This window comes from Mirounga angustirostris, unplaced genomic scaffold, assembly GCF_029215605.1.
Source record: "Mirounga angustirostris isolate CCGP_5_RB_7025 unplaced genomic scaffold, mMirAng1.0.hap1 SCAF_1, whole genome shotgun sequence".
NCBI classification, from domain to species: Eukaryota; Metazoa; Chordata; class Mammalia; order Carnivora; family Phocidae; genus Mirounga; species Mirounga angustirostris.
The window spans coordinates 91,453,884-91,472,740 of record NW_026991709.1 but is presented as its reverse complement, the minus strand read 5'-3'; positions in this window follow the sequence as shown (position 1 = coordinate 91,472,740).

The following is an 18,857-nucleotide window of genomic DNA, read 5'->3' as shown; positions in this document are numbered from 1 at the left end:
TTATTCTATTGATGTACCTCTTTTTCCCGTTTCAAAATTGATACATGTTCATTTTTGAGAGATTAGAAGCATTAATGAAGAGAAAGAAAAATCATGAAAATGACTGTCCCATCTTTCAGGGATGGTTACTATTAACCTTGGTTTATATCCTTTCATATTCTCATACTATAAAGGATATGTCTTGCCTTCTGAATCTCACTACCCAAATCTTTATATAAATGACATAATTTTTCTTTTCCCAAATTCATGATCTGAAAAGAGAACTTGTGATAGCAAATCCACATTGTCACAGCAGCCAAACCGATTTGCTCACAAATTCGGGGGAGACAATAGAGAGCATGCTGCAGTGGATTTTCAGCTCTTCTTCCGATCATACAGAATCCTGTGCCTGCACACTTTACACATGTTGTGCATTATCTCATCAGATCCCCCACATTATGAAATGAAAATGTCTTCTAAGAATACCAAGAAGCCTGTGAAGAAAGTCGATGGGCCCGTGAATTGCAGAAAACTATTGACAAAGTGATCGACCTGCAAAGCAAATTTTCAGTGTTGATGAAACGAGGCTATTTTGGAAGGGAATGCCATCTTGCACGTTCATTTCAGTAAAGGAGACAAAAGTGTTAGAACATAAACCATCCAAAATAGGCTAACATTGCTTTAAAGTGAATATGATGTCGAAACTAAAACCTCTGCTGCTGTATCACTTCGAAAACCCCGCCACGTCTTAGGGGCTACTGAAGAGTGAATTGTCTGTTCCGGGATATTCAGCTCATAAAGATTGGGTGACCAAGGCAGTGTTCAGTGATTACATGAGGGCTAACTGTCTATTCATCAGAGAGTACACAAGAATGGAAAACTTGCAAACAAGGCTCTTTAGATAATAGACAGTGCACCCAGATGTCCTTCAAATGTTGACAATTACGTAAATAATACCACTGTGGTCTTTTTGCCTCCCAGCGTTATGTCATTATTGTAGCCTCTGAACCTAAGAGTTGCTGCAGCCTTCAAGGCATATTGTTTACAGATGGTGATGCAGTATGTGTGCTTATATGCTGATAAATGGTCTGATGATGCAGGCAACACTGCTTCGATTCAGGATTTATGGAAGAGTTTTGACATTCAGAAGGTCTTCAAATTTATCAACTGGGTTTGGCATGTATCATAACAAACAATGAATGCTGTATGGGAGCAACTAGTCCCTCAAATGTTGTTGACTTTCAAGGTTTGGAGGAAGTGATTAACGCAAAGCAAAAATCCTAAATCTTGTGAAGAAGGCTAGATTTAGTGAAGTGGATGATGGTACAAAGAACTTAACGACCACGGCACTTGTTTAACTTGATGTTCATTCTAGGTCAAAGGAAGAGAAGGAAGCAGAGCCATAAATACTTGTTGCTGGTCTTTAGGGAACTTGGAATTATGCAGATGAATGATTGTTCTTGCAAGTTTTGTTTTGTTCTGTTGCTCTGTCATTATCTACCATTTTAGATAATGGGTCACAGCCTTCCACTTCTAGAAACTCAAGTGCCGAAAAGAGATTACTGTCCACGAGAATCTTGGACTTGAACACAGGTGATCTGTAGGTGTTTGCTGTTTTCACTTGTTCTCTGCCAACTCACTCCAGCTCACCTTCACCCAATCCTTTTTTTTTTTTTTTAAAGATGTTATTTATTTGTCAGAGAGAGAGAGTGTGCACAAGCAGGGGGAGCAGCGGGAAGAAGGAGAAGCAGGCTCCCCGCTGAGCAGGGAGCCGGATGTGGGACTTGATCCCAGGACCATGGGATCATGATGTGACCTGAAGGCAGATGCTTAACCAATTGAGCCACCCAGGTGCCCCACCTTCACCCAATCCTGAGCAGCATCAACATCTACCTAACTGCAGCCTCTACCTTCCTCTCCCTAAATGACTCCTTATTTGATAAGTGATCATTTAAAAACAATTTCCATGTTTGCTTAACTGTTATTTATATACATAACATAACTTTAAAATATATAGTACCTTTAAATTCACATTATAGTATGTGCTTGTTGCGGTACAGAAGGAAAAAACTAATTTCTACTGTATTGTTGCATATTACATAAAGATGTCCCCATTAAAAAGCCCATAAAATATTAAATAATTATGTAGCTGACATTTCATACATTTGTGCAGAAATCCTTGGTGATATTATTATATAGGTGTTTAAGAATATTTGGTTAAATTTTGGAGAATTTGTTGGGGTTTTGGATGGGCTTAAAACAGATTATAATTTTTCCCATTTAAAATAGTGGAATATGGGGCACCTGGGTGGCTCAGTGGATTCTTGATTCCAGCTCAGGTTATGATTTCAGAGCCCCGCTCGGATTCTGCACTCAGTGCCAAGTCTGCTCAAGATTCTCTCTCTCCCTTTCCCTCTGCCCCACCCCCACATGCTCTCTCTCAAAATACATAAATAAAATCTTAAAATAGTGGAATATGTATAACCCTACTCTCCCACTACTTCCAAATTTGATATCCAATGTATCAAACCAGGGAAGGATTAGATTCAAGAACAAGCAATTCCTGAATATAAATTTATTTATTTTTCTACAAAAAAATGAGATAATACTCTTATTGATTTGAACCTGCTTTTTTTTTTTAAGTGATATCTACACCCAACATGAGGCTCAAATTTACAACCCCGAAATCAAGAGTCATAGGCTCTACCGACGGAGCCAGTCAGGTGTCCCTTGAACCTGCTTTTCTTGCAATGTATTGTGACCATATTTATGTATAAATGAATGATTTATATTGATTATAAAAATATATGCATTTGCCTGGTTTGTGTAATGGATAAGCCAAGCCTCAGAATGTCTGCCATACCCACATGCAGAAGTTTTCCTGTCCGTGGCCCTATGTTGAGGGAGCAGGAACTTACCGTTTCTTACAAATGGGGAACTGTTTATTATCACCTGATTCCACCACTCTGGTCAGAAATGACTGGAGCAGAGGAGGGCACTTAACCAGGGTTTGCAAATTCAAAAGTCAATAGAAACCAGGCAAGTAAGCAGGCAGATGCGCAAGACCATAGAGGGTTCATTGGAGACTGTGAAGAACTGAAGCACTGAAGTCCTATTTTAAGGCGGAGGACAGTATTCCGTTTTTGCCAACTATCGTTACCCAGGAAATAAAGACTAAGTATTGCCGAAATCTTTGGATTTTTTTTTTTTTTGAAATCTTTGGATTTTTAAGAAGAGCTAAAAATTTCTATTTTTAAATGAAATTCCCTGATCTTTCCACTGTGTGGGACAACAAAGTTCAGGCCAAGCAAATATATCTATAGGCTAGATTTAGTCCACATGTAGGTTGTTTGCACCCTCTGGTCTTTTTCTTTCTTTCTTTCCTTCTAATTTCAGAAAGATTTATTTATTTATTTTAGAAAGCAAGCAAACGCACATGCAGTGTGGAAGGACAGAGAGAGAGTCCTAAGCTGACTTTGCACTGAGTTCAGAGCCCATGGAGGGGCTCGATCCTACGACCCTGAGATCATGACCTGAGCGGATACCAAGAGTCGATGGCTTAACCCGCTGCACCAGCCAGGTGCCCCCCCACTCTGGCCTTTCTAAGAGCAGTCAATGTGTGCATGTTCCAATGACCTAGGACCTATGAGATGGTCTGCCGCCAAAGCATGCTTAATTAGAGACGATGGCAATTGACACAACCAATCATATTCTTTTGAGAATTTATACAATACTACGAGGATTTTAGTCAGTGACAGAGCAGAAATTAGGATATCCTCATGGAAGAGATTACAGATGCCAAGAGTAAGAGAAAATTATTATTAGAAGCTAATATAGAGGGTGAGGTAGCTGGTTAGCAGAAGCAGTTAGATAGTAGCTGAGTCATGATACAGTCAGGACGAACAAACTCAGAGTGACAAGTGGACAGATACTCTGGGTTTCTTAGGTTGCTGTCTGCTGAATGACTCTTTGGTTCTTTTAATTCCATTCTCATCCTTGGGAGGTCTTAACGGATGGTTGGACTAGCGCTTCCTCTGAGAATATCTTTGGCTTCCACTGAAGCATGATAATGTGAATAAGATTCTCAACTTCATTCTGTGCCATTTATAGTTTTAATAAATATTCACTTACTTGAGGCAAATTGAATGAGTCTTTCTTTTATAACCAAAAAATCCTGGTAGTATTAATGTACCATAATTTATTTAATCAATTCCTGGTTGTTGAACATTAAGATTATTTCTAACCTTATATACAATTTTGTCATGAAAACCCTTGTACATTCATTATGGTGTATTTGATATTCCCTAGGATAAATTTTAAGAAGCGACATTTCTCAAAGAATATGTGGGCATTCTCAGGATTTTGATATGTATTGCCAAATTGCCATTGAAAAAGATTTTGTAGATTTATACTCCCCATCAGCAAAATATGAGAGTCCTCATCCTTTCCCAATACTTGGTATTACTTGTCATTTTAATTTTTACTAGTATTTTGGGTGAAAAATGCTGACTTGCTAGAGTTTTCTTTAGCTTATTAGTAGTAACATCTATTATTAATTTAAGGGTATGTGTCAGAAGTTGTGCTAAGAACTTTAAAGTTTAATTTAATCATCACAACAACCTAACGTGGTAGCTATTATTAGAGAAATGGAAACTGAGTCAAGAGAGCTTTAATACGAACAAACATGAGTAGGTATTGATCTGGATTTCCAGATTGTGAGGTTAGTTCAAGTTCACTAATTGTTTGTTTGTGTCACATATGCTATGAGTATTTTTCCCCCAGTTTACATCTAATTTATTTATATTGCTGTTTGATTGATGCCCAGCAGTTAAAATATTTTATATATATTAAATTTCATCCATTTTTTTCTTATGGATTCTGTTTTCATTTTCATGCTTTAGAAAGCCTTCCCCATCCCCAAATTACAAGAAAAACCTTTCACATTGTCTCCTAGATCTTGTCATACCCAGGAGAAGGAAAGGACTATATACCCTAGGTATTACACTTATTTTTATATCCTGATTTTTACCCTCAATGGGAATTTTCTCATAGTTTTATGTATGTAAAATCAAAGGGTTGATTTTAAATGTCTGCATAGTATTCCTTTATGGCTGTACCATTAATTCTCTTCCTGTTACCCTATGGGTAGATATTTAGTCTCTAAATTTTCACAACTACTCTGATAAACATCCTTAATGTAACTTTTTGATTGCATCTTGAGTATTTCTTCAAGATTGATTTTTATTAGTAAGATTTTTAAAACAAAAATTTAAAAAATTTTTTCTTTAAAATACTTTAATTTTTTAAGAGCAGCTTTAGGTTCACCTCAAAATGGAGTGAAAATTATAGTTCTCCTATACCACCTGCCCCTACACATGCAAAGCCTCCCCTATTATCAACATCCTGCACCAGAGTGGGACACTTGTTACAATGAACCTACATGGATGTGTCATCACCCAAAGTCTATCGTTTACACCAAGGTTCACTCTTTGTGTTGTATGTTCTATGGGTTTGACAACTTTGTAATGATATGTATCTATCATTTATAGTATCATACAGAATAGTTTCACTGCCCTAAAAATTCTCTGCTCCACCTATTCATTCCTCTCTTCCCCCTAACCTCTGACGACCACTGACAGTTTTTACTGTCTCCATGGGTTCTGCCTTTTCCTGAATATAATATAGTTGGAATTATACAGGACGTAGCCTTTATCTTTACTTTTTAAATTTTTAAATATATTTTTTAAGACCTCATTTATTTATTTGCCAGAGGAGAGAGAGAGCCCAAGCAGCGGGGGAGTGGCAGGCAGAGGGAGAAGCAGGCTCCCTGCTAAGCAGGGAGCCGGATGTGGGACTCAATCCCAGGTCCCTGGGATCATGACCTGAGCCGAAGGCAAGAGGCTTAACTGACTGAGCCACCCAGGCATCCCTATCCTTACTTTTTGAATCACATTGCCACAGTGCTTTCTAGCAAGTTTGTACCAATATGCACACCGCCAGCAGAAATGTATGAGTTATCAGCATTGGTTTAAACTTTACATCAGCATTGGTTTAAACTTCATAAAATCACAATTTTGAGAAGTGAAAAATCATTTTTGTTTGTATTTCTTTAATTTCTAAGCAGGGTAAATGTTTTTGGTAAGTAGATCAACTGAGTTGTTGATAATTATTGAGGAGCAAAGAGATGGAGGTTTTAATCTTTTTTTTTTTTTTAGATTATTTATTTATTTGTTAGAGAGAGACATAGCGAGAGAGGGAACACAAGCAGGGAGAGTGGGAGAGGGAGAAGCAGGCTTCCCGCCGAACAGGGAGCCCGATGCGGGGCTTGATGCGGGGCTCGATCCCAGGACCCTGGGATCATGACCTGAGCTGAAGGCAGATGCTTAACAACTGAGCCACCCAGGCGCCCCGAGGTTTTAATCTTTTAGCAGGTACTTGGAGCCATTCTGTGCTTCTAATGAAATGTGGAGACTTGTATTTTCATAGTCCCTGAGCAGGGTCACTGCTGGTAGTTGTGAGACTATGCCCCAATTAGCCCAGAGAGGAGAGTTGCGATTGATGTATACAGTATGTACTTTTCAAGCTACATGCCTTGGGGCATGGGGCTACATCAGGCCTTTACAATTACAGGAATCTGTGGGTTTTTAGGCTGTTATTTCTAATAATTTGTGAGAAAGCATGCTCTGCTCTAATGAGGGTTGGATTTATTTATTTATTTAGAGGCAGAGGGAGATAGGGGAGGTGCAGAGGGAGAGGGAGAGAATCTTAAGCAGACTCCACACCCAGCGCAGATCCCAATGCAGGGCTTGATCTCACAACCCTGAGATCATGACCTGAGCCAAAATCAAGAGTTGGACGCTTAACCAACTGAGCCACCCAGGCGCCCCGAGGATTGGATTTATTTAGTAGTGAGAGTATGGCTCTCCCTACTTCCCCCAACTCCCACAGGTGAATTATCTGAGGAAGGGAACTTTTCCAAATTTCTACAGAGACCACACCACCTTATCCTCAAGAAATCAGATAGATTGCTCATTTGGCTGTGAATGGTGTAGCAGAGAAATACACCACTATGACTGGCATCAGTGTATTGTATTCCACAGGGATGTTGGGGCAAAATAAAAGTTGAAAGTTAATGTCATATTGTATAGCAGTCATAATTTTAGCCTTGAACATTGTTATTTTTGAAAATACCCACTATTCAGTTATATTAAAAATACCCACAACACCTCCTTTCCCAGATGTATCAGGTTATGGAACATCCTTCAGAGAATCTCTATGAGCTGCAAACTCCCCAGGGATGCCTTTCTCAAGAAGTGACACTGTGTATCCTTCTTCTACTTATGGAGGTTGAATTTGCCCCCATTTTATCCAGAACCCCAGTATTTCTAAAACAGCAGATACAGATGCATGTCCATTTTGTAAATTACACAATTTAAAATATTGCAGTAACTCAAATTAAAATGAAACATCATGGCTGACAAGTGTTCTGTGTATTGGAAAGAACCTGTATTTAAGAATCAAAAGACCTGAATTCAAATCTCAGCTCTACCATATACTGGCTATGATATCCTGGATAAGTTTCTTTTATCATTTCTTCTATATAAACTAATCAAGCAGGATAATAATGCTGTACAGTTTTGGTTGATGTTAAGAATAATTGCAATTATGCATGCAAAGATAGTACCCCCAAATGTTAATGAATTTCATTCTTTCACATGTGTGATAAACACATCAATACCTTCAAATGGTGACCAACCTATAAAAGCCTCATTGGCTGGGATCATAACCATGATCCACCAGAAATAAATATCAGGAGCCACAAAACAGCAGTAGGTATCATGGTATATTTTCATTTTTATTAAAATTCTCACTGAGGTCATAGTGGCATAAGGTCCTCACTTCTCTTAAGGTCCTGGGGCTTTCAACCTATAATAATTTGTGGACTAGCCACATAGAATTATTTTGTTCTAAAGAGTAAGGAACTTCTCAAATCTTTCATTATGACCAAGTACCTAGAGCAAAAACATATGGGAGAGGCCAGAGGACTCATTTTATAGGTGAGGAAATTCAGTGATTTATCCCCATCTGAGGCAGGTCATAGCTAAGTCTTCATAGCATGCACAAGAAGATAGGGCTTTCAGCAGCTTAGCCAGAGAGACTCTGATGAGTTTGGGTTTTATGTCAAAACTGTAACCAACATTATTGGTTAAAGTTCTTTTCACATGAAATCACAAATTAACACTAATGATACTCATTGGGCAGAGTTCACATTTTATTCTCAATATCAATTTTAGGGATTAAAGGTAAAATCTACATGTTTACTTCACACATTTCTTAGGACAGAATTTTTTTCCCCCCACAGATTTAAATTACTATTTTTGTTCTCTCTGAGCGTCAGTATTCTCTCCTGGGAATAAAAGAGCTAACATAACCCATGTCTACCCACTTTCCTTTCTCCAAAGGAATAGGTAGATGATTAGTGAGATAATGAATGCGAGAAGAACTTCCTGGAGGAAACATGTTTCATAAACATGAAGAGAAGACTTTAGCTGATTCACTGATTCCCACAGCTCAGGGACATGGATAAATCTTTTGGTATGAATTCTAGTTATTTAATCTAGCCACCTCATGCACACCTTAAAAGGGGCTTCTGGAGAGTTTCCTAAATGTCAAACTGATCGTACTTAGAACAAAAATCCTCATCCAGTTTGTACTGAACCCCAAGTGTTTTTGCAATTCAGTGCTTCTGCAGGGTGGGAGCAGAGCAGCACTCAGGACTAACAGAGAAACACATTTCCTGTACAATGTAGCCAGCAGCTGCTTTGCTTGGCTTTTCATGGGTTTTTTTTAGAATCAAGTCTTATCCCAGAACCACTCCCTTAAATTTTTTTTTTTATGTTTTCATTACCTGGAGAATAGAAATTAATTGGTAAAATTATAAAAGGCCCAAAGCAAAAGCTAAAAACTCACAGCTGGAAAAATTAAATGAATACTATATCCAGCTGTTTCCCAAGGACCTAAAGTACGTTGAGAATATTAAGATGTTACCGGAGATGTGGCTGAAAGCTCCTCATTATGCCTCTGCCTCTGTGGGTTGAAATGGAAAACGGTTTCTGAGCAACAAAGAAATGGTTTTCCAACACAAAATTTTGTGTTAAATGAGACCCATAACATTTTGGTAGATTAGAAAATCAGTCAAGAGACACCCATTTAAGAGTGTTATGTATTCTTTTTTTTTTTTTTTTTTTTTTTTTTTTATTTTAAAGATTTTTATTTATTTATTTGACAGAGAGAGAGACAGCGAGAGCAGGAACACAAGCAGGGGGAGTGGGAGAGGGAGAAGCAGGCTTCCCGCTGAGCAGGGAGCCCGATGTGGGACTCGATCCCAGGACCCTGGGATCATGACCTGAGCTGAAGGCAGACGCTTAACGACTGAGCCACCCAGGCGCCCAGAGTGTTATGTATTCTTGATGATTTTTTTTTAATTGTTAGAAAATGTCCCTCCTCTGTATATATTCTAGTCACGGCTTCTTTAGCTCACTTTCTTTTGTCAATGCTCTTCTATCTGCTTCTTGTAATAAATAATTTTTTGAAATTTCTTGTCAGTTGATGGCTCTCATAGTCTCTTCATTGTCATAGATTTAGAAATTAGTTTATTAGGTGGCATCTCTGATCATTGGGTAAAGCTGGACTTTTTAATAAACGGTGCTGGACAAGTACTTGGGTAGCCATTTGGAAGAAGATACGATTAGATTCATATCTCACACTATACACAAGAATAAACTCCAAAAGGGTTAGGGATCTAAATGAATGTAAAAAATAAAAGCATACAATATGTGAGGAAGGCATGAGCAAATTCCCCTTCAACCTTATTAAAGGTGAGGGAAAAGCTCTCTAAGCATGACTCAAAATCGAGGATCAATAAAAGTAAAGATTGAGAAATCTAACTACATTAAAAATTTTTTCACAACAAAACCCGCATACCATAAACAAAATCAAAGGAGGATTGACAAATTAGGACAAAATATCTATAACATATACCACAGACAAAGATACATGTATACAGAGAAATTGAGAGACAAAGGCTGAGATGTGTTATAAAAATGGGAAAAAACCATGAACAGACACAAAAATATGTAAATAGCTCTCAAACATATGAAAAGATGTTCAGATTCACTTATAAACAGAGAAATGCACATTAAAAAGTACTGAAGTACAATTTCTCACTATGAGACCAGTAAAAACCAGAAAGCATGTCAACACATTTTGTTAATGAGGCTGTGAGGACACAGACACTCCCTCATAAATCATTAGTGAGAATGTGCACCATTACAACTCTCCTGGAGGCCAAATTAGTAATACCTAACAAGACTACATATGTACTTGCTTTTTGACCCAGAAATCCCACTTCTAGGAATCTAGAAGATATACTTCTAGGAATCTAGAAGATATACTTCCAATAAATACAAAAATATATATGTCAATGTTACTTATGACAGCATTGTTTGTAATTGTAAAACCTTGGAAACAATCTAAATTCCAATACATAGTGGAGTGGCTGAATACATTGTAGCCCAACTACATAGTGGAGTACTCTACTATGGTAAAAAGGATTGAGGAAGATCTCTGTGAGCTGTTATGGAGTGATTTCTACAAATAAGTGGAAAGGAAAAGTGCAAACAAGTGTATATGGGATGTTACCTTTCATGTGTGAAAGAAGGGAAATAAGAAAATACATACATACCTGTCCATCTGTGCAAAAGAAATATAGGAAAGATAAAGGAGAAACTAAAAAGACTGGTTACCTGCAGAATTTGGGGGAAAAGATGCAGGATGAAGGCATGAATGGGAACAGGTTAGTAGGGATGATGAGGGCGAAACACACATATCTATACACACAAGGACATTATTTTATATATGTATATACTATATATGTTTTAAAATATAGTAATCTTTCATATACAAGCCTTCTCCTCCATAAATAAAATCAATGAGGAAGTAAAGGAAATCTAAAATAGAATGTAATTAGTCACAAATGAACCTAACTCTATTATTGTGTTGAACAGGGTAGCACTGAGTTCTTGGGTGTCTTTTTTCTCACTGATTTATATGCACATTGTATAGCAGTGACTAGCACATGGTAGATACTTAATAAACGATGGCTGAATAAAAAAAAAAATGAAAGGCATAACTGCACTGAAGTGAATGGATTAAAAAAGAGCTCACCTAAAGAGCTTTGGAAAAAGTTATGACTGGATATTGTGAGGCCAAAGATGAAACAAATAATGTACAAGTACTGTTATCTTGTTAGTAAATCTGTTTCTCCTAGAGATACAGATAAACAATAGTGTAATTACCTTATGTGTAAACTAGTATTAAACAAATAGGTGATATATTGTAGATAATGACAGTTGGGTCTCACTGGGGAAAGAAGTTACAGAAAAATAAATGGAGAGGGCCAGAATGAACCTCATGGTATTGGATTCAAATCGTAGGTATCAATATGAATTCATGGTTTTTAATAAAAATGCAGATAGATTGATGTAGAAATAAATATAGATGTGTGTATGTGTGGCTTAGTATTCATATATATATAAAGATGATAATATTTGATATATATGATATATATAAATATATAATCAATAAAATATCCTTGAGTCAATACTTGATTATTTGATTAAATAATCAAATAAATACATGAAGAGAAGGGATAGCTTTTTCCTACAGGAAAAATCCAGTTAAAAAGTACAGAAGGAAAGGAAATACAAAATCATTCTGAGCGAATCCAGAAGTAAGTTCGACTAAGTAAGATAGACGCTAAAATGATTGGGCAAAAATTTGAGGAAAACCAGGATATTAGCATAGTCTCAAACCATCTCTGCTAATTACAAGAGGAATCATAGTAGCTGTATAAAGGAAAAACTTTGCAGGCACCACCTCAGCCAGTGATCAAGGCTAACATCACAAGTAATAAGGCATAACCTTCTGATAGGCACTGAGAAGGCCAAACACTACTTAATGTCGTGTTCTTGCCCCCAAAGACTTAAGGTCAATCCAATCATAAGAAAACGTGATAAAAAACAAATTAAGCTCCATTCTACAAAATGACAGGCCAGTATTCTGTCAAGAACATGAAAAACAAGGGAAAAATGAGGAATAATTTTAAGGAGGCATTCTTTTTTTTTTTTTTAAAGTACAAGCAAACTTAAGAGTTTATTTATTTATTTGAGACAGAGAGAATGAGAGAGACAGAGAGCACACAAGAGGGGGGAGGGTCAGAGGGAGAAGCAGGCTCCCTGCCGAGCTGGGAGCCCGATGCGGGACTCGATCCCGGGACTCCAGGATCATGACCTGAGCCGAAGGCAGTCGCTTAACCAACTGAGCCACCCAGGCGCCCTAAGGAGGCATTCTAATTAGATCCTGGAGCAGCAAAAGGACTTTAGGGGGGAAATTGATGGAATTTGAATATGTTTTCTAGTTTACTTAATAATATTGGTACAATGTTCATGTCCCAGTTTTCATCATTAAATTATGTATGTAAATTATATAAGTTTAGAAGAAGAAGCTGAGTAAAGGCTGTACTTGAACTTTGAACTGTTTATTTTTTCAGATTTTTTATGTCTAAAATTATTTTTTCTAAATTTTAACAATTTATTAACATTTAAATCTAGTCTCAGAAAGGACAGTATACTTTTTTGCCATTTTGAAGTGAAAAATGTATACGTTTAGTTTTTTTTTTTAAAGATTTTATTTATTTATTTGAGAGAGAGTGCGAGAGAGAGCACAGGAGCAGGGTAAAGGCCAGAGGGAGAAGCAGACTCCTCACTGAGCAGGGAGCTCTGTGTGGGACTCAATCTTGGGACTCCGAGATCATGACCTGAGCCAAAGGCAGATGCTTAACCTACTGAGCCACCCAAGCACCCATACATTTATTTTTTTATTAAAGACTTTTTTTATTGTGGCAAAATGTATCATCTTGCCCATTTGGGGCTGATTTTTAAGGTTAAGTTTGGTAATGTTAAAAATATTTACACTGTTGTGAAACAGATCTCCAGAACTTTTTCATCTTCCAGAACTGAAACTCTGTACCTATTAAACAAGGAATCCTCGGGGCGCCTGGGTGGCTCAAGAGTGAGGTATCCCAGAAACCAAGGACGAGGGCCTTTGAAGAAGGGAGGAGTCATCAGTGGCAACAACCACAGGGAAATCTGTTAGGATGAGGATGGGAAGTATTCACTAAATTGGAAATTAAGAGATCCTGGTGGCCTTGGCAGGGCTAGGTTGTACCGACTGGTGGTAAAGGAATGCTTTCCTTTTCTTTGGGGACTGAACGTGAGCTGAAGAAGAGGAGTAACTGAATGAGTTTAGACTACCTTCTTGAGTAGTCTGGAAGGAAGTTATATACCACCTACTGTAAAAGTGTGGTTACACTCATGTGGCTATTGGAGGGGGTGAGAAAATCCCATTCTGCCACCCACCATCAATAAAAAGTCTGGATTTTAAACCATTTCCTGCTAACTCCCCACATATAAAAGATGATTCTCTATTTCTCTCTCTCTTTTTTTTTTAAGATTTTATTCATTTATTTGAGAGAGAGAGAATGAGAGAGAGCACATGAGAGTGGGGAGGGTCAGAGGGAGAAGCAGACTCCCCGCCGAGCAGGGAGCCCAATGCGGGACTCGATCCTGGGACTCCAGGATAATGACCTGAGCCGAAGGCAGTCGCTTAACCAACTGAGCCACCCAGGCGCCCAATGATTCTCTATTTTTTAAACATGTACTTGTTCCTAGGCTTTTTAAAAATGGTAGAATATTTCCACAACTGCTGACCACATGAAATGCATTTCCCATCATTGGTCTCATAAATATTCAGCTCTTGTACCTCTCCCCAAATAGCCAGAGATTTATTCATTATATTGAATTGCAATCTCACCCTTCCGTTCTGCTCCTTTGTAAAGAGAGAGATAATGTTTCGGCATTTTTTGTAACACCTTGGCCTTGAGGGAATGTAAATATAAGCATAATTGATTTTCTCAACTTGCTTCCCCCCCGCCCCATGTTCCAGTGCTTTATGCATCATAGGTGGAATGACTGACAAATCAGCCCTGATTGCTAATTAGAAAACAGAATATATTAAAAGCAGAGTACATATATCCAATTTGCTCTCAGCACAAACCCTGGAAATGTAATGCTCCTCAATGCTCTAGCACCCGCGGTCTAATTACCTGCCCTTTTGCTTTGACTTAACCATTCAGGAATTACATTATCTTTGTCTGGTGGGTCAGGGGTGATGGCTTATTAAATGGTGGAATTCACCTGCCTCACCCTGCCTCACTCCTCCTTCCCTGCAACCCCCACAGAAAGCATTTCTTCCCTTCACCTGTTGGCTAGATAATGAAAGCTGGTGCTCTTATCCCTGTTTGAAGCCCAAATTCTCAAGGTAATTTTACTTCAAGGATTGGTGAAAGAGGAATTCCATCCTGCCCTCTTTCAAACCGCTGGTATAAAGAGGTCTTTTTTTGTGTCAGTGCCCTTAATGGAAAGGCAAGACCCCTGGGGTTCCTATTCTTCCATGCATCACCTCAGCAATCAGCTAGTGGCCCTGAAAGGAGAGGCCACCTTTGCCTTTGTGTCTGAAATGAGAGTTCACTCTTCACACCGGGACATCTGTGGGTACCCGCAGGCCGAGAAGTAAGAATTGATTTCTTTTCATCCTCCCACTAATCTGAATGTCACCTCTAAAGCACCCAGGATTTAATTGATCTGTGATAACTTCAAGGCAACCACAGTCCCCACTGAATGATTAAAGAATATTAAGGGGGTCGGAGGGGTCAGCAACACTGACAGGTAGGGGTACTTCTTCCTGGGACCCCACCATTAGGCATTTGAACAGAACTTGATTCTTACAAGTGCTTTAAACTCATCTCTCTTCATTTATTTGAAGGTGTCTTGGAAGCCTCATGGAAGGCCGAGCCATATAAAATTGCCAATATTCACGTGTTTTTCACTTCTAAAGATAGCATTTTCAATATGGTTTAACTTAATATTAGCTATAATCAGAGAAATAGAAGATTGAAGCCTAGATAGGTAAAATGAATTCTGAGCTCCTGTCCAGAATCTTTGTCCTTATAACTCATGAGTTAGGAAAGTTACTCATTTATTCATTAACAAAACCTTTGTTGCATGTCCATTCTTGTACTGATCATTGAGGCAAGGATGCCAAAGGTTGGGTGTGTACTGGCACTGCTTAAGTACCCACTAGGTAAATTATACCAGCATGTAAGGCCCACAAAATAGGGCATTATATTGTCTGTCATTTAGTTTAAAATCATTCAACATAGAAAGTGTAATGCATATGTGTGTGTTTAGTTAGTTTAACTTACCTGCAGGGGCAGCTTGCTAATACTTGAAGTACCTTGATCAGAAATCTACACTCCAGGGGAGGTTAGTTAGCATTTGCAAGAGTCTAATCAGGTGGCTACTGTAAATGTTAAAGTCTCAGCCATCTCAATGAGCACTAGAGGGTTTATTAATTAGCCTGAGGGATGCTAGCAATAATTTTACATTAGTGAAATAAGTACTACTCGAGATGAGGATACTGCCTAGGAATATGGAACAGGCACTACCACTCTTGCATGAACGAAGTATAAGAATCTAGGGTGCTCTTGACCTGCTGCTCTGATCCCCATTAGGGAAGGTTGGCTGAATCCTGTTACAAGGGTTGCATTTGCCTTAAGGGCCCCTTTCATGAAATGTGCCTGTTGCAGTCTTTATAAAGACAGAGAAAGGGGAAATTCATGGACATTTAATACCGGATATATAATTACACACGATTGGGTTTGCTTTCAGAAAAAAATATTCTGATAGATGGCAGTGTAGAAGATGCATGGAGGTATTCAGAGAGTGAAGAGTTAGACCAGTTAGAAGGGCCATGGTAGATGCATAACAATGAAGGCCTGAACTCAGGTTGTGGTTGCATGAATAGATGGATTAGAGAGGGTAGATTTGAAAGCTTTGGAAGAGAAAAATAAGTGGATTTGATGAATAATTGGATACGGGGAGAGGGCATGTGGGTGAAGAGGGAGTCATAAAGACAACCTCTAGGGTATCTGATTTGCATGATGCCATTTACTAAAGAGAACCAAAGGTAAGGAGGAGGTTGAGGGCCAGTTGAGAATAAGCTACTTTTGACTAAGATAAATGTGAGATGCCTGTAGGACATTCAGGGGGAGTAATCCAGTAGGTAGACATATAATATATATAGACACATGTATATATATATATATATATATATATATATATATATATATATATATATATACACTTATTTTCTGGGACCCAGGAAGGAGACCTGGGCTGAAGATAGATATTTACTGCATTCCACAAACATCTAGTAACCATTTTCTATGCTCCAGGCCAAGACTGGTGTGATCCTTGCCCTTATTATGATTATAGTAGTTGGCGGACGCAGTATAATGGGCACATTATAAGACTGTCTTAAGAGTAAGCTCACCTGGGGAGAGTGTAGTTAAAAGTGCAGAAGCAGGATCTCATGAATGATTAACAGTCAATATGCAGGAGGGAAAAGAATGATGAATGTTACGAAAGATATCATATGAATGAAAATGGGAAGGAGGATTGGCCAAATAGGAGGAAAACAAGAAAAGAATGATTCCAAGGAAGTCAAAGGATATAAAAGTCTCAAGCAGGGAATGGTGAGTGGTTCCAAATATTGGAGAGATCAAATGAATAAGGAATGGAACATCCATTCAACATGACTTTTTGGAGGTACATGAGTAAGACCATTTTACTGTAGTGGGGGGAACAGTGGGTTGAAGGCTGAACACTGAAGAGAGAATGAGAAATGATAGGGTGGACATGAATCTTTATAAAGCTTGGCCATGGGAACCTAGAAATTATTGGGTGGGAGAGTTTTGGAGAGAGAGAGAGAGAGAAAGAGGGAGAGAGAGTTGGCTAGAGCTCGCTTCTTGCTCTCTGTGTAGGGTCAGAACTCATAAATGTGACTTGCACATAAATGAAGCAGGGGTAAAATAATCCAAACAGGGAAATGCTAAAATAGTAAAGGAGACAAAAATAAGTTATTAATTTCAAACTGTTCATTTTAAAGAAAACAAGTGTCCTGGCAGCGACATATTTTAGAATGCAACCGGAGAAGTAGTGGCTTCTTTAAGGCAGATGTGTCGTGTGAGCATCGAGCAGACAGGTGTCCCTTGAACACCTTCGCTGACATGAGGGAGAAGAGGTGCTGTGGTCAGAGAGACCCTTTCATGCCCGCTAGAGCTCTGACAGGACACTTTATATGGGACGTAGTTCCAGGAATGATGTTCCCTTACAAGTGAGTCAGCATTTCTGGGACTATCACAGTTTTACTGGAAGCAAGTACCACCTTATCTTCCCGGGCAATTTCTTTCAAGAAATATGATGAGAACAAATTTCAAAGCTCTGACTTCTCCAAATTTACTCTTCATTTTTTTTTTTTTTTTTCAAATTCTCCGTAGAGTTGTTCATAGCTGAGAATTGGTTTTGTTAGAAAGTACATATGAAGTCTGTTGGCAATTAGATGCAGCCAAATCTAGCCCCAGGACCAAAGGTGAGACACTACCAAATAATCTGGAGCCGGAAACATGGCTTTGAGGTCAGATGGGCTTGAGCATAAGTCCCAACTCTGTAATTTATTAGCAGTGTGACCTGGGGCAAGTCACTTAGCCTCTCTGAAACTTGGTTTCCTCAGCTGTACAATCTAGGATAATAAAAACAACTTTACAGGATTTTTGCAAAATAATGTACATGAAGTGTTTTGGAAGAAGTAGTTTGCTCAATAGTCTCTCTCCATATATATCTATATATCTACATCTATATCTATGTATAGATATAGATAGATTTGGTGTGTGAATATGTTTGACTGGTTAAAATTGAAAAGCAATTTGTTCAGCATCTACGACAAGCAAAGTACTCTGTCCACATACACTGCAGAAAGGTAAGGAATAGCCAGTATAAAAGATGGTCAACGGGGGCACCTGGGTGGCTCAGTTGTTAAGCGTCTGCCTTCGGCTCAGGTCATGGTCCCAGGGTCCTGGGATCGAGCCCCTCATCAGGCTCCCTGCTCAGTGGGAAGCCTGCTTCTCCCTCTCCCACTCCCCCTGCTTGTGTTCCCTCTTTCGCTGTGTCTCTCTCTCTGTCAAATAAATAAATAAAATCTTTAAAAAAAAAAAAGATGGTCAACGACTCTTTTTTTTTTTTTTCTACTTTCACCATTAGGTCAAGAAAGAATAGAGGGAAATTGATGTGGGGGGATTTAGATGAAAGTACAGCAGAATACAATTCCAAACTTTGGTGGAATGCCATCAAGCCATTATAAAGAGAGTCAGTAAGAAACCTTTAGTGGAGATTTAAAAGGGTAGTAATTGTTACTTTGAGATGAGTTAGGTGCTAGAAAACAATGATGTCACTTCCACGCTATAATGCTAGCTGTATTATTTTATACTCTCGGGGATGCCTGGGCCACTTCCATATTTTGAGATACCCAGTATATTCACAAATGGAGAAATGCTAAAACAGGGTTAAAAACTGGCATATTAAAAAATACGTGTGAATCTATGTGTATCTATCTATGACCAATTAATTCTCGAAACACAAAAATATAGTGCAATGTAAGTAGGTTTTTCATAAGAGAGTCATGAGATTTCTAAAAACTTATTTCAAAGGCCACTATAGACACTATGAAGACCTTCTTCTTTCATTCTTGCCAGTATATCGTTGGGAAGATATCACAGCCTTTGACTGAACGGAGTGCACCGACCTTCATGCCTGTGAGGTCTAGACCACTGCCTTTTGCCCTAAACTCTTGGTGATGGATTC